The sequence below is a fragment of the Rousettus aegyptiacus genome, unplaced genomic scaffold, assembly GCF_014176215.1.
Source record: "Rousettus aegyptiacus isolate mRouAeg1 unplaced genomic scaffold, mRouAeg1.p scaffold_m13_p_12, whole genome shotgun sequence".
Taxonomy (NCBI): domain Eukaryota; kingdom Metazoa; phylum Chordata; class Mammalia; order Chiroptera; family Pteropodidae; genus Rousettus; species Rousettus aegyptiacus.
Window position 1 is genome coordinate 30,975,395 of NW_023416287.1, and position 14,528 is coordinate 30,989,922.

At 33.5% G+C, this 14,528-nt stretch overlaps 1 protein-coding gene across 6 annotated transcripts in view; it reads right to left on the bottom strand.

Annotated features, from left to right (window-relative positions):
- Positions 1-14,528, bottom strand: part of TASP1 (taspase 1) — a 221,796-nt gene that overhangs the window by 192,232 nt on the left and 15,036 nt on the right. The window contains exon 1 of one of the 6 annotated variants that reach the window (XM_036229675.1): positions 9,854-10,120. The exons of 4 other annotated variants lie outside the window; for them this stretch is intronic. The gene's annotated coding sequence lies outside the window, so the exon portion shown is untranslated. Of the gene's footprint in view, positions 1-9,853; positions 10,121-14,528 lie in introns of those variants that run through there. One more of the 6 variants, XM_036229673.1, reaches the window with a different exon arrangement.

A 14,528-nucleotide genomic window follows, 5' to 3' on the forward strand; every position in this document is an offset into this window, starting at 1 on the left:
ATGCACTGGCTACACTGACTTCTTTGTAATTAATTCCCTGAACACACCAAGAACACGCCCACCTCAGGACTTTTATTTTTGTTCATTCGCTCCTTTGAAATGCTGAGTGTGGTAAATGATTCTAGTAGGAGAGTTAATAAATACAGACTGTTTTGTGTATAGAAACATACATGTACATGTATATATAAACAACCGCTGTCTCATGTGGATAAGTATTACAAAGAAGAATGAAGTGGGATAAAAAGGGACAATGAGGTACTTTTCCCTCTAATCAAATACTCCCTTCCCGGACATCTCTCTATAGCTTTCTCCCCCATTTCATTGATGTCTCTGCTTCAATGACATCTTTTCGAAGTTCTCTTCCCTTAGCATTTCCCCAACCATATTGTTTTCTCTATTTTATTTATTTATGGCACTTTTTACCACGTAACATTGTATATAATTTTGTCTGATGTAAACCTTACAAGTTTAGGTGCTTAGCACATAGTAGATACCCAATAAATATTTGCACAATGAATGGTAATTAATTAAAAACAGATATAACTAGAATAACTGATCATTGTGAACAAGAATCCCTTAAGGAAACTGATACTGATTATAGATTCTTGCAGGTTACTGTTATAAGAAATGCCAGGGAAAATATAGTAGAGTGTTAATAATCCAATCTTTTCACAATTAAAACAAGAGAAATGAAATAAATTCAGGCAATAGTATTTTCAGTTTCTAAAAGATGAAATTTTAAAGGCAAAATGTTTTTTAAGCTTATTCATACCTCTTAGAGTAAACAAAGCTTTTTAAAAAAATAAGATTGCTTTGACTACTTAACCCAACAGAGGGCAAGAAGGCCAAGAGGGAAACAACCCCAACATGACACAGAAACCTTTTCCTATTAATGAAATTTGGAAACATCAAGCCAAGGCAAAGATCTTCAAAGCATTACTCCTTCACTATAAACCACACAATCTGTATTACCCATTTAATGTCTTTTGCTGAAAGTATAAAATAAAATAAGAACTGTTTGCAAAGCTATGGGGTACAATGTACCTCTGCGGCTGGGGTATAGATCTTATTATAAGACCTCTATTAACAGCTCTTATAGATGCAAACAATTTAGTTTTCAAATGTACAAAAACTATACTGGCACATTAAATCATTTTTATGTAAAATGATTTATATTTGTCCAATTTCCAATCTTCCTTTAAGAAGTTAGACATACACAGGAAATTACTAACATGTTAGTATTCATACTGTTATTCAAGTGCAAATTCAACAAACACATCATTAGATGAATGAAATATAAAATAAAACTTTGTGATAATACTTTCTTATTCAAAATTAAATAGGCTAAAACATCAAAATGAAATTACTGCCTTCATTAATAAGCAGGTAGCTTTATTAATGTAAAGCTTACATTTCTTTATTAATGTAAAGAAAAAAAAACAAACAACTTTTGAAACAAACTATTTCAAATAGCTTGTTTCAAAATAGTTGAAGTTTTTTTAAAATAGAGAATAAAAACAGGATGTATACTCCATTCTTGTTAGTCTTTTTCAAACTAACGCTGGTAAAATTTATGCAACATACCTATCTTACCTGATACTATCCTTGAAACTACAAATTATTTGGTATTTCATCATCAATTCTCATTATTTACAGGATGAATGAAGACCAATGAAAATGCATTACCAAAAAATCATTTAGGGATTTTGTTGTTTAGTAGCAAACTAAGCTCAAATTTTTAAGAACTGGACTGTTGAAAGATATCCAATTTAGATTCCTCTCTGGTGTTATAGGTTAAGATTCATTAATTCAAAATATTTATTGGATGCTTATGTGCCAGGCAAGTCTTTTCTGTAAAGAGCCAAATATATTTTACAGTTCAGGCTTTGCAGGCCACACAGAAAATTCTACAGCTACTCAATTCTACCTTTCTAGTGTGAAAGCAGCCAGAGAAAATACACAAATGAATGATCATGGCTATGTTCCAATAAAACTTCATTTATAAACACTGAAATCTGAGTTTCATATAATTTTCTGGGGGCATAAAATGTTATTCTTCTCTTGACTTTTTCAACCATTTAAAAAAGCAAAAATCATTCTTAGTTTGCAGCCCATTCGAAAACAAACAGCAGTTCAGATTTGGCTTGTAAACCATAGTTTATTAATCCTTGAGCTAAACTATGGGGATAGAGCCGTAAAAACAAACAAACAAACAAACAAACAAACAAACATACAAACAGAAAATAACCTTGCCCACATGGAGTCTCAATTCTAGCTAAGGGAGACAGACAATAAGAAATTAAATAAATCTGATAGCATATTAGATAGCAGTAAATGTGCTAGAGAAAAATGAAACAGTACAGGAAACAGGAACAAGTATTGGGAATGCTCAAAGGACCATAAGAGGGATAACAAGAAGATCACAAGGGTAGTTACAATTTATTTTTCCTTTTAAGTGTTTATTTTGACATAATTTCAGAAATAAAGAAAAATACAAGAGTAATATGGTATCTAGAATGTATGAAGAACTCCTACAACTTTCATTATCAAAAAACAACCCAATTTTTTAAAAAAAATGGATGAAGGGCTTGAATAGACTTCAATAGACATTTCTCTATAAAAGATATACAAGTGGTCAACAAACATATGAAGAGATGTTCAACATCATTACAATGAAAATCTCAACCACAATGAGATACCATTTACACCTATGAGGATGGCTATAATCACAAAAACAAAAAATAACAAGTACTGACAAGAATATGGAGAAATTGTACCCCCTGCAAACTGTGGTAACATAAAATGTTTCAGCTGCTATGAAAAGTTTAGTTGTTTCACAAAAGTTAAATGCAGAATAATTATATGACCCAGAATTTATACTCAAATACTTGAACAGGAATGTTCACAGCAACACTATTCTCAATAGCAAAAAAAGTGAAAACTCAAATGTCCATCAATGGATGGATAAACAAATGTGGTTCATACATGAATAATGTTGAATAATATTCCACAAAAAGGAATAAGTACTGATTCATGCTACAATGTGAATGAACCTTGAAAACATCATGTTAACTGAAAGATGCCCGACACAAAAGGGCACATTTGTATGATTTCATTTACATGAAATCTCCAGGTAAATTCATAGAGACAAAGCAGATTGGTGGTCCCCAGGGGTGGCAGGAGAGAATGGAGAGCAACTGCTTAATGGGTATGAGTTCCCTTTGGAGAGATAAAAATGTTTAGGAACAAGACAGAAGTAGTGATAGTAAAGCATTGTTTAAATACAACTGAATTACTTACTTTGAAATGAGTTATGTTGTGTTCTATGAACTTCACCCTAATCAATAAATTAAAAAAGGCAGACACAAACAATTACATGCCGCCTGACTCCATTTCAAAGAGGCTTTACTCTAATGCGACTGGAAGGAGGCATGAGGGATCTTCTAGGGCACAGGTCCCCAATCTTTTTGACATGAGGGACGGGTGCTCCTATGAGAACTTAATGCCCAATGATATGAGGTGGAGCTGAGACAATTACACTAATGTTGGGGAGAAGCTGCAAACACAGATAGTTTGCTTTGCTCACTTCCTGCTGTGCAGCCCATTTTCTAAACAGGCCAGGGACCGGTACCAGTCTACAACCTGGGGGTTAGGGACCCCTGTTCTAGAGGGCTGTAAATGTTCTGTTACCTGAACAGGGTGCTGGTTGCACACAGCTATGTTCACTCTGAAAAATTCAAAAAGCTGTCCCTTTACCAAAAAACAATAAACGTAAATACTTTTCCATATGTATACTACATTTAAAAAGTTTTGACTCTATAATGTAAAATTTTGAAAATAAAAAATTAACTGTAATTTTAAAAAAAAAAAAAACTGTTACCACAATAGGGTAAAAGATCCAAGGGATCTCTCCATATTATTTCTTATGACTGCATGTGAATCTACAATTATATAAAGTTTTTTTTAAAAATCAGAAATAAAAATTTCTAGATTCCCATCTCCAAAAATTATGAGTTAGAGCATGTGAGGGGAAGATAAGGAATCTTCATTTTTTTTTTTTTTAAACAAGCTACTGCAAGTGATTCTGATCCAGATGGATGATATAGCTCACCTTGAGAAACTCCGACCTAAATAAACTCTATAAGCTGTTTAACTTCACTTTGTCGACAGACCCTATTCTTGAGGAGTCTTGTAAAGGCACTTATCAGCAACAGCACAGAGGAGGTGGAGAGTAAGAAAGTACAAATAAGCCGTGAGAGGGTACAAATGTTAACCACGCTCATGAGCCAGGATTCAATTGCTATTAGAGAAAAACTGGATGAACTAAAAAAACATTAATAAAATGTGAGAGAATCACTGGGCAAAGGCCATACGAAGCTTCCAGGTAATCATCAAAGATGCAGCCACAAATATTACATGCAAATCAATAACTTTCCATTAAGAAGTAGTGGAATGGAATCAAGATAAATGATGTTAGAAGCTAAATATATTTTAGGAGATTAGCAAGACAATGTTGGAAATCAGTACAATATGGTCATCTCTGGTACATTCTTTGTCACAAATACTGAAAACAATATTCTACTCCTGGGACTAGAAGTAAACAAAGGAACAATTTGGTTTAGTCTTAGTTGACTAAGACTGCATTAGCTCCAGGTAAAACTCTTTGGAGCGATACTCTTTGGTTCTGGTTCAAACTACTTCAATGGGAAGTTTTCTGAAAAGCCTTTAGTTTGATTTGAAGTGCATTTTTATGATAATTAGTTAATACTTAAGTCCAATTCCAATTTTAAAAAATTAAATCAAACCCATTCCAGTTTTACTCTTACTTTTGGTAGAAATCTCTGTTGCCATAATTTGCAACCTCTAGAGCATTAACGACAAGTAAACTGTTGATTCATTTGCTCAGCCCTTCCAACAAGACAAAAGTGGCATCTCTGCCCAAGCCTTATTTTCAGCTGTACCTTGAACCGAAATAGAGTCTTAGTTACATAGCCTCTTATACTTAAGGAACAGCTATCACTCAGCCCTGGCAGACCGCTGCCCTAAAAGAATGTACGCTCCAGGTGGACAGATCTCATTTTTTCTTCCAAAGAAGTTAGAAGTTCAGATTTTTATAAGTCTCCCGATTTTGAAATATTGGCAACAAATTCCGAATTTTAAGAATTTGTCTATGGGTGATTCAGCACACATCTATGAACAGTCTCTTCTGCAACCTCTGGCCTACATCACTTTGCAAGGGTTAATAAGGTCTCAAACTTCTCCAGATGCAAAATCTAAGCTTTGGCATGCCTTCAGTTTTCCACGCAATACAGATTTCATTTGTCATAAATGCCAGTCCTGACAACAAATTGTGATTTTATTCTCATGCTTAGCTGAATATTTAAAATATTGAATGTTCTTACCTCTTGCTACTTAAAGAAAAAACATGATGATAAATATAGAAGTAAGTCATTTAACTTGTGCTACAATCTAACTACTATATGTTGATACATCTTTACTAAGAGCCAGGCTAGTGATCGGAAATGCCATATTACCTTCTGATTAGGACAATTAGAATTTATAATACCTTTTTGCTTCTTCAAAATAAGTCAGAAGAGCTTTTTACCCAGAATATACAAGAAGAATGATGAAATATCATGATATTTTCTCAAGAAATATCTTGATCACCATTCGTATAGAAAACTTCACCTACAACTTTACGCAATGGTGAATTGCCAAAAATCAAGATGTTAAGAGAAAGCATGGTATTCTCTTTGAAGCTAGTGGTTTGGAGTAAAATAAAATAAAATATATAAAAAATAAATTTAAAATGTCCCACATACAAAACTTACACAGTTAGATGGGAGAGGGAATATAAATGTTCAAGTAACATGGAAAAAATGGCAAAGAGATAATCAGGTAAAATGATTTAAAGATAATGAAAATCTATATAAAGTAGATAACAGAATTCAAAAAGCTTTTATAAACATTGGCTCTTATGTTCTCAAGGTGAACTTTAGTAATTTCAAGATCAAGGCAATAGGCACATGAAATTAAACAAGTATTAAATTTTGAAGAAATTATGGCATTCATAGGGACAATATTTACAGGAAGAAAAACTCTGGGGTACACAAAGAAACAATAACAAAGTAACCAACTCAGAAATCCACGCAAGTACTCTGCCTATGAACATCACAATTAGCTTATCCAGGCCTTGCCCTTCCATCTTCCCCAACCCCTAACTTGCCCATTAGCCATTTCTCTGCACCTCTCATGATACAGGAGATGAGCTTAAAGAGTTTAAATTTACCGATCGTACTGCCCTTTGTCTGGTTCTGAAAAAATTCTCAATAAAAAAGAAAGTAAAACTGCTGTAAAACTTTTTTTTACCATTAATAAATTTTATTTGACTATGTTAACCTTGTTCTAATGACTAACTGGAGAATATGAACAAAAATAGAGATCTGCAACATGAACATCACAATCTCTCCTAATGTTTGATACAATGTTGACTTAAAAAGCAGAATTTTCACAACTGGAGCTAACTGAAGGGCATGGTATCTGTTGTCATGGGACTACAGAAAACAATGTCAGAAAGAAGCTAGAGAGATCATCCAATTTTAATATCCAATTTATAAGCAGTTGTTAACTACACCTTACAAGATCTCCAGGGAAAGTTATATTCATGTGAAATGAGCATGTCATATCCAAAAATACAAGAAACATGCAGCTCCCACATAGCAGAGAGCCATTTAGCATTATAAACATTCTTAGTTAATGCTGTATACAAAAACCAGTAGACATCTGCAAACTCATTTTCAAGTAACTTAAAAACCAGAAAACTTTTTCATCTATGTATCAAAAACAAAAGGTATATGAGATTATTTCTGTAGTGATGCTGCCTATTCTTAGTATTCTCTAAAAACATGGTCATGTAAGAATATCTCCAACCAAATACTAGCCAATTATAAACAATTATAAACAATGTGCTTTACTCAGATACATACTATTGTTTATGTGTTTTTAGCCAATTAATATTAATAAAGAATGAAAAGTTAAAGAATTAATGAACATTAACCAATAAGTTTCAGCAGAATTTGCTGGAAAACATTTTTATTAGGCCCAAATGAAGTATCTTTCATTCATTAATACAGAACCACAGGGCATACTTAGACATCAGAGGCTCAATCATCTAAAAAGAGTTCTAGAGAAGCAAAAAACTTTCCATTTTCATCTGTAATTGCTTCTTAATGATAGAAAGTTTTCTTTCTTTTTTGGCATTCCCTCTTTTCTCTCTACCTCAGGACATATTTACAGATGCACTGGCTGCTTTACAGACATGCTAAAAGTTCTTGCTGTGGTTGATCAAAGTTGGAATGCCTGAGGAAATTACTCAACTTAGACAGTCCAGAATTACATGTAGCCAAATCGTTACAGTGCTCTACTTTAAACATGTGTTAAAGTAATAGTTTAGCTATCATGGAAGTAAGTTGAGAGAACATTTGTTTGTATCACAGCATCACACTTTGTGAACACTTGAGTCAAATACAGTATACTGAATACCTAGTTTTAGTATCTGTGACAGTTTATTTTTTAATTGTTCAATTACACAAATGAAAACATACTTTATGTTTAAAAAAAACCTCACACACAACAGCATATGTATTAGGAACTAAGACTTTTTATGATCTTCTTGAAGCATCCAAACTCTTCTGGAAATGTCAGAATAAATGCAATAAATGTTGATATTTGTTCATTAGAGCATTTGTTGATCTGACATATAATAATCTGGAACCATATTTTTCTCAAATTTATAATATTTAAAACACTTTACTGAAAAAACACTGCACATCTGTCCTGAACTCCTTTCTATTATTAACCTGACTAATTTGCAAATAAACATATAATTAAGCAGAAAAATGACATCACAGCAGTTTATTTTCATGGTTTTTTTAATTGAAAGCCACAGAATTGTAGTACAAAGAGTTACTTGTCAAATGCAACACAAATCTCTAAAATAAAATATTGGCTTCAATAGACCTGCACATCTGAAATAGTTTTAAATTTTATTTTAGTTGGATTCTTTACAATGTCCAGGAAGAGGTTAGCATACACATACACAGTACCTGAAATTGTCCTTTCCACATGAGCTACAATAGAAAAGACAAATGTAGCTGTTTCTCTAGCAAAGCCATGTTTGGCACCAATTTATACTTCCCTTCAACCTAAATAATTATATCATTTAACCATGTTGACAATAATATGAAAATATCACTCAAAAAAAAAAAATCCTAACAGACCAGGGAATTATAATAACTAAAACCATTCTTCTATTAAATGTGAGGTAAGGACATGGTTAGAATTGGATGGGGAGAGAGAGGTATTACTAACTTATAAGTAGTAACTCCTATGTTTTATTATTATTATTATTAAAAAGACTTCCAACCCACTAGAAAATGTTAACATCTGCACATACTCTGAAAGAGGAAAACATAAGTTCTTTACTCTAGATATTCTGAGAAGCCTACTAGGTGTGATGGTGTTGACACCCTGTACTACAGTATACACTTGTCATGAATTGTCAGTAAACAGGTATACCATGCAGGAGGCTGGACCCTTAGTGAAACTGACTGCCAGTGAAAACTCCTTGGCAGTGGGAATGGCCAAAGACCTTTTGTCAACTGGGATGCCTAGGATTCAGTTTTAAGCTGTTTGCTCTGCTATAGTGAGATGCAATTCTTCATTAGTCTAACACTTAGGTAAAGCCTGCTACCCACATAAAAATAAGATGATACAGAGTGAATGAAAAAAATTAAACCCTGTTTTGTTCTGCTTTGGAGCAGGATTTAGGACATGACCTTGATGGGAGTCCTAAAAATTATGTAACTTAAGTTTCTTCTTCACTCCTTTCTCAATTCAGAATAGAGGTCTGGGTTTGAGAGATGGGCAAAAACTTAAAAATCGAAAAGAGTGTTTCAGATTGACCTTCATGGTATCAGCCTATAAGTTTGCTGAACACAGAAAAGTCTTCTTCGCCTAGTTCCTTCATTACCAAAAGCAAAAAATAAATAAAATAAAATATCAAAAAACAAAATCAAAAAACAGGTATTGGATTATAAAATTGATGCTCCAATGATATAGATTCAAACACACACACACACAGGATTCAATAGTCACACTATAAATCTAAGAGCCAATGAATCTATTATCTTTATTAAGATAGGACAAGAAGACATTTTACACTCAATTCAAAATTATACTCAATCTAAATTGCTTCCACATAGCTAAAACACAGAATTACCACCAACTCCACCACACTACCAAATGTAGCTTAAGTTGACTAAAACTGAATTCCAAAATGTAATATATTCTCGGAGAATAACAACTCCCAGAGCAAAATAAGGGCTCATATATAAAGCTACATGCTCGTCAGGAACTGCTAAGTCTGATCTTAGACCAAATCTTCTAACAGATTCAGCCAAAATGAATACATCTGATAAGGTCCACACAGCTCAATAAATGGCTAGAAAAGAGTGAAAAATTTTTTCATGTTCTCATCAGCACAAGGTAAAACATAACATGCTCTATACTTAAGTGTTTTGACCTGTTCAAAAACTACACACAGTTTTGATGCAGTGTAAAATTAACCTAGAATATAATAATTCAGTTTTAGCCTAAAAAATTGAAAGGAAAAAAATCACTGCTTTTTCACTAAGGAGGTACTGAGAACATGTTTAATTTCTAGAGTCTCAGAAAAAGAACAGATGTACCTAATGTGTAAACACAATCAGTAAGTTACAAGTTGCCCCTTAGTACTAAAGGCAAGAATCAGCATCGGTACTCAAAAAAGTGTTTTAAAAAGAATGTAACTTACTTTTACTGTCCCAGGCTAACTGGGCTCTGTCTGGTGCTTCTTTGTCTGCACATGGCCACCCACAGCCTGTCTTCTAATTAAATCAATGCTCTAGCAGCAGAACAAGCAAACAAGTTGCCTCCCGTCTGCGTACAGCTCTTCAGGACACATTTCCCTTGGTCAGAAGGTGGAAATTCTTGGGAGAGGTGATTTTCTCTGCCTCTTCACAAGAAGAACATGGATACTTGGCTGGATGCAACTCCATGAAGTGTAACTGTGTGTATACACCTCAAAAAATAAAACAAACAAAAAAAATGCAGAGAAACATAAAGACTCTATAAAACAGCTAGATTACACAGAAATACTGAAGCACCACTGGAAACACTGCTAAACAGACAGGCAAAATAGGGTCATTGACTAAAATAATCAATGATACAAGCTGAAAACAAAAGTAAAAAGAGTATCTAAAGTCACATCTCAAACTTCATGCAACGAAAATATTTGAAGTACTACAAAGGAAAAAAGGTAAAATGCCTTGCTTCACACATATAAAAACAAAACTTCCCCACCACGCCCCCCAGTATAGAGAATAAAAGATATTATCGATGGTAAAAAAAAAAAAAAAAAAAAGATTTTTCAAAGGTAGCAGATCTAAAATTAGACTCATCAGTCACATTATGGTTAAATGCATAATTGTGTATATGTGAGTTAAATGCATCAAGCTGTCTTTCCAATGTGTTCTGCCTTATGGGGAAGCATTAGGGGAGGAAAAAAGGAATCACTGAAAGTTTAACCAGCTATCCTCTACTTAGAAAAAGAAAAAATGCAGGTGAATGGAGATGATCATTTATTTAAGTCATTTCTTAACCTCCCAAATAAAGAGAAATGGCTGTAAAACAGATGCTCCTACTTTTTTGCAATTAAAAACCAAACACTTGAGTGGAGTACAGAGTAGGGTGTGGTTAAGCATCTACTCACAAAGTAGCCCCACAAATGAACTTGCTACAGGCTTGCTGAGAGAAAGGGGTTTATTATCAGTCCTTCTCAACATTCCCTTCCAACCTAGATAGGCCCATATGCCAGCAGTGAGCCACATAATCTCCATGACCACTAAGCATTTTAAGGACTAGCAGGACTTAGGAGTTCTCTCCCTGCTAAGGCATACAAACAATTCCAGCCAAAAGTATATAGCCAAGGGAAGGGGTGTGGCTTAACCCCTTAGCTGCACAGAGGCCTGGGCTGTGGGTGGTCCACCAACACCTGAAACTCAACAGTGATAACAGTCTGGAGATTCCTGCGTTATAGACATGCATACAGAATTGGCTCTGGTATAAGAGGATGCAGAGATACAGATAAATGTGTAATAATATTATATGTAATAATATAAATATAAAATAATGCAAATATCTATTTTTTTCTATCATACCCCAAACTATCATCCATTTGGATAAGAAGTTACTTCTTAAAGAAGGTTCCTAGAGTTTATAAACAAGCATTATATTGGATTACACAGAGATCCAAAGACTTTTGAGCAGACAGATATAAAAAAACATGCCCAATAGAATCTGTTTTTTAAATGCTAAAGTATCTGGACAATAAACTAGTTTCAACCTTGACTTATCACTCCTTGACCATAGGGAGCCTTAAAGGATAAATCAAAGTCAACAGAAGAACAGCAGGATCCACTTTGAATAACAAAATATTAATCCAACAAAACATTCTTAACGAATGGGACCATGCAATTTGCCTTTCACTATATGAAATGTAAAAGCTATATCTATCACCGTTTTTAATTCACAGTATTCTACCTACCAAAATAACCCATTTTCAAAATGAATTAACCAAAATATCTCGAAGGCTACATCAAGATCTTCAAAATCTCAGATTCATCAGTTTTCTCACAAAAGAATATAACCTCTCAAAAGTTTGTCATTTATATTTAATCTTTATTGCTTATTAGAACTTTTTAACCAGGCCTTAGTGTTTTTTTAAAAAAAAAAATTTATATGCAAAGGGAGCTTCAGTATTTTATGAGTACCAGTACATTTTCTATCAGAATCTATGAAACACTTTCTACTTTAGCAGTGGCTTCAAGACCCACCCTGAGCTATATCCAATTTCATCAAAGAAGAACTTCATATCAGAAGCTATATCACGTGAAATGTGCAAAATTATGGTCTGGAATTTCACTTTCACTACCTGAACCAAAATCTATTTCAAAAGCAGCCATGAAAGCAACTGTCTTCCAAATGCATATACCTAGATATAAAGATCAAATTGTTTCACAATATTTATCTTCTGTACTATGAGTGAAATCAGAATTGTACTATCTAATGGATAGAAGTCACTTTCCCAATAGTTATAAGGGTAATCTCAAAAAAGCTATATATAGCTAAATGAAAGAATGGGATTGAATTGACTTAATAATAAATTAAAACATGATCTATAAACTGACCTTTCCATTTCCTTCCCCATATTTTATAGATAAACAAAATGCACTTTTGTGTCATATCATCTTCATTTCCACACTGCAAAACACCTCTCCTATTGGGATGGCCACCTTGCCTCCCAAAACCCTAAATAGAGAAGCTAGTCAATTTAATAGACAGGAACTTATGCACTTGGCCCCATCTCCCTTATTTCAACAAAGGAAATACCATTCTGGTGTCCAGAAGTGGTAGTCTGAGGAAAATACAACTCATTTGTACTGGTAGACGAGATAAATGAAACCAGATACAGTTAATCGGTTTCTAAAAAAAGGTCAACAACGATGTGCCCGGGAGTACTAAATAAGTATATAGGCCACCTACACACATCATTTTTTATTACATGTCACATACAAAAAAACTTTCTTTTCTTTCACTTTGTCTCTTCCTCCTTTATGGCATTGAGTTGAGATCAATGTACTTTCCATTTTTTGGATAACTGAAAATTTTCATATTTTTCAAAATACAAGGCCAGATACCCCTTATAGCCAATAAGGACTATTAAACCATTTCAGTCATTTAAATGCACAGTTAGTAAAGTGTTCAAGGATTCAAACTGATTTTCACTATCTACCTAAGTAATAATGTAACAGGCAAGTTTTAAAAGTACAGTTTTGTTTTAGTCAAAAAGTATATTCCAAAGTTAAAGTATAGTGATTATCTATATGTAGTCAATATTAGGACAAGACTGCATAGATCGAACTAGGACCCTACTGAATAGATCAAACAAAACTAAAGACAAGTATTTGCTCTCAAATTAAACATAACAGTATAAATCACACTCTCTGGGGCTTTCTAGTAGACTAAAATGATCCGTTATTTGCTTATATATCTCAAAGTACAAAAAATATTAGAATCTGATTTCCAGATATCTTTTGATTGACCCAAACTATTACAATACTTCAACTGAATTCTTTATTTGAAAACCTCACCCTATTTAAAGGTGACAAATCACAATTATGCAAGGTGACTGAAACTGCAGAGGGCAGTATTAGCATGCCTGCCAACATAATTCTTAAGATTCAGGAAACTTCTTCCAGTTTGTGTAGCCTTAGCCTTTAAACTACTAACATATATTTCAAAGATTCCACACAAAAATAAATTTTTAAAGATAATTCATGGAAATCCTTCCCTAAATTTAATAATTAAAGGGGGCAAGGTACACTAAACTCATTCAGGCCAGTATTCTATGCTACCATTTATCCACATAATAATCAAAAATAATAGAACACATTTGTTTAAAAGAAAAACCTTCATATCCACACTCTTAAAAAAATACAGGTCATCATTCAAAATTATAAAGTTCACTTAGTCATGTGAAATGCATTATTCCAAAATATATTTTAAATCATTGTTAAAGTATAAATAAGTAAACTTTTTAAAAGTAGGATTGATACATCTCTGATGAAAAATATGAAATATTCAACATTATATTAGTTTTACTTAAGAAAATTAAAGTTATTCTAAAAGAATAACTTTAAGGAAATCTTAACTTCACCCAATTTTGTATTAATTGTTGCCATTACAGAATATCCCCCAGCTATGCATTAACCTTCCCCAGACCCACACTGACTCCATGCACTGGTAATCTCAGGACATCATCTTCTGCATGCACAAAGGAGAGTAATTTGCAATTAACAACTGAATTAAGTTAGATAAAACTTTCCCAGTGTGTGTTTTGAGTAAAGGTAAGATTTGGTGGTAAGCATACATCAATCTTCTTCCTTACATCACTCTTCTCCTTTTATCCACAACATATAATTAACCTTTCTTTGACATTATAAAGTTTACCATTAATAGTTACCATAAATTTTCACTTTATATATATCATTTCCAAAGCACCTCATAATAGTAATAATTGCTAACAGTTATGGGGTGTTTACTAGGTGCCTCACACTGTTCTAAGTGATTGCCATGTTAACTCAGTTTTCTTCACAACTCTATAAAGTAGAAATTATTATTCCATATTATAAATGGGGAAACTGAGTCAAACAGAGGCTATGAGGTGCCCCAAGACACATGGCTAATGACTGGTAGAGCTGGTATAAGATGTACCAGTCACAATAGGAGGGGACCACATATCCCTAAGTCAGATGCCTCTGGGACCAAGACCAAACTACGATAGAACTGAAACTCACCATATATGTTCACCTTCCTTTACTACACTAGAACCAAGCTGAAAGTGTTAACAGGAGAGATTAAAATCTACA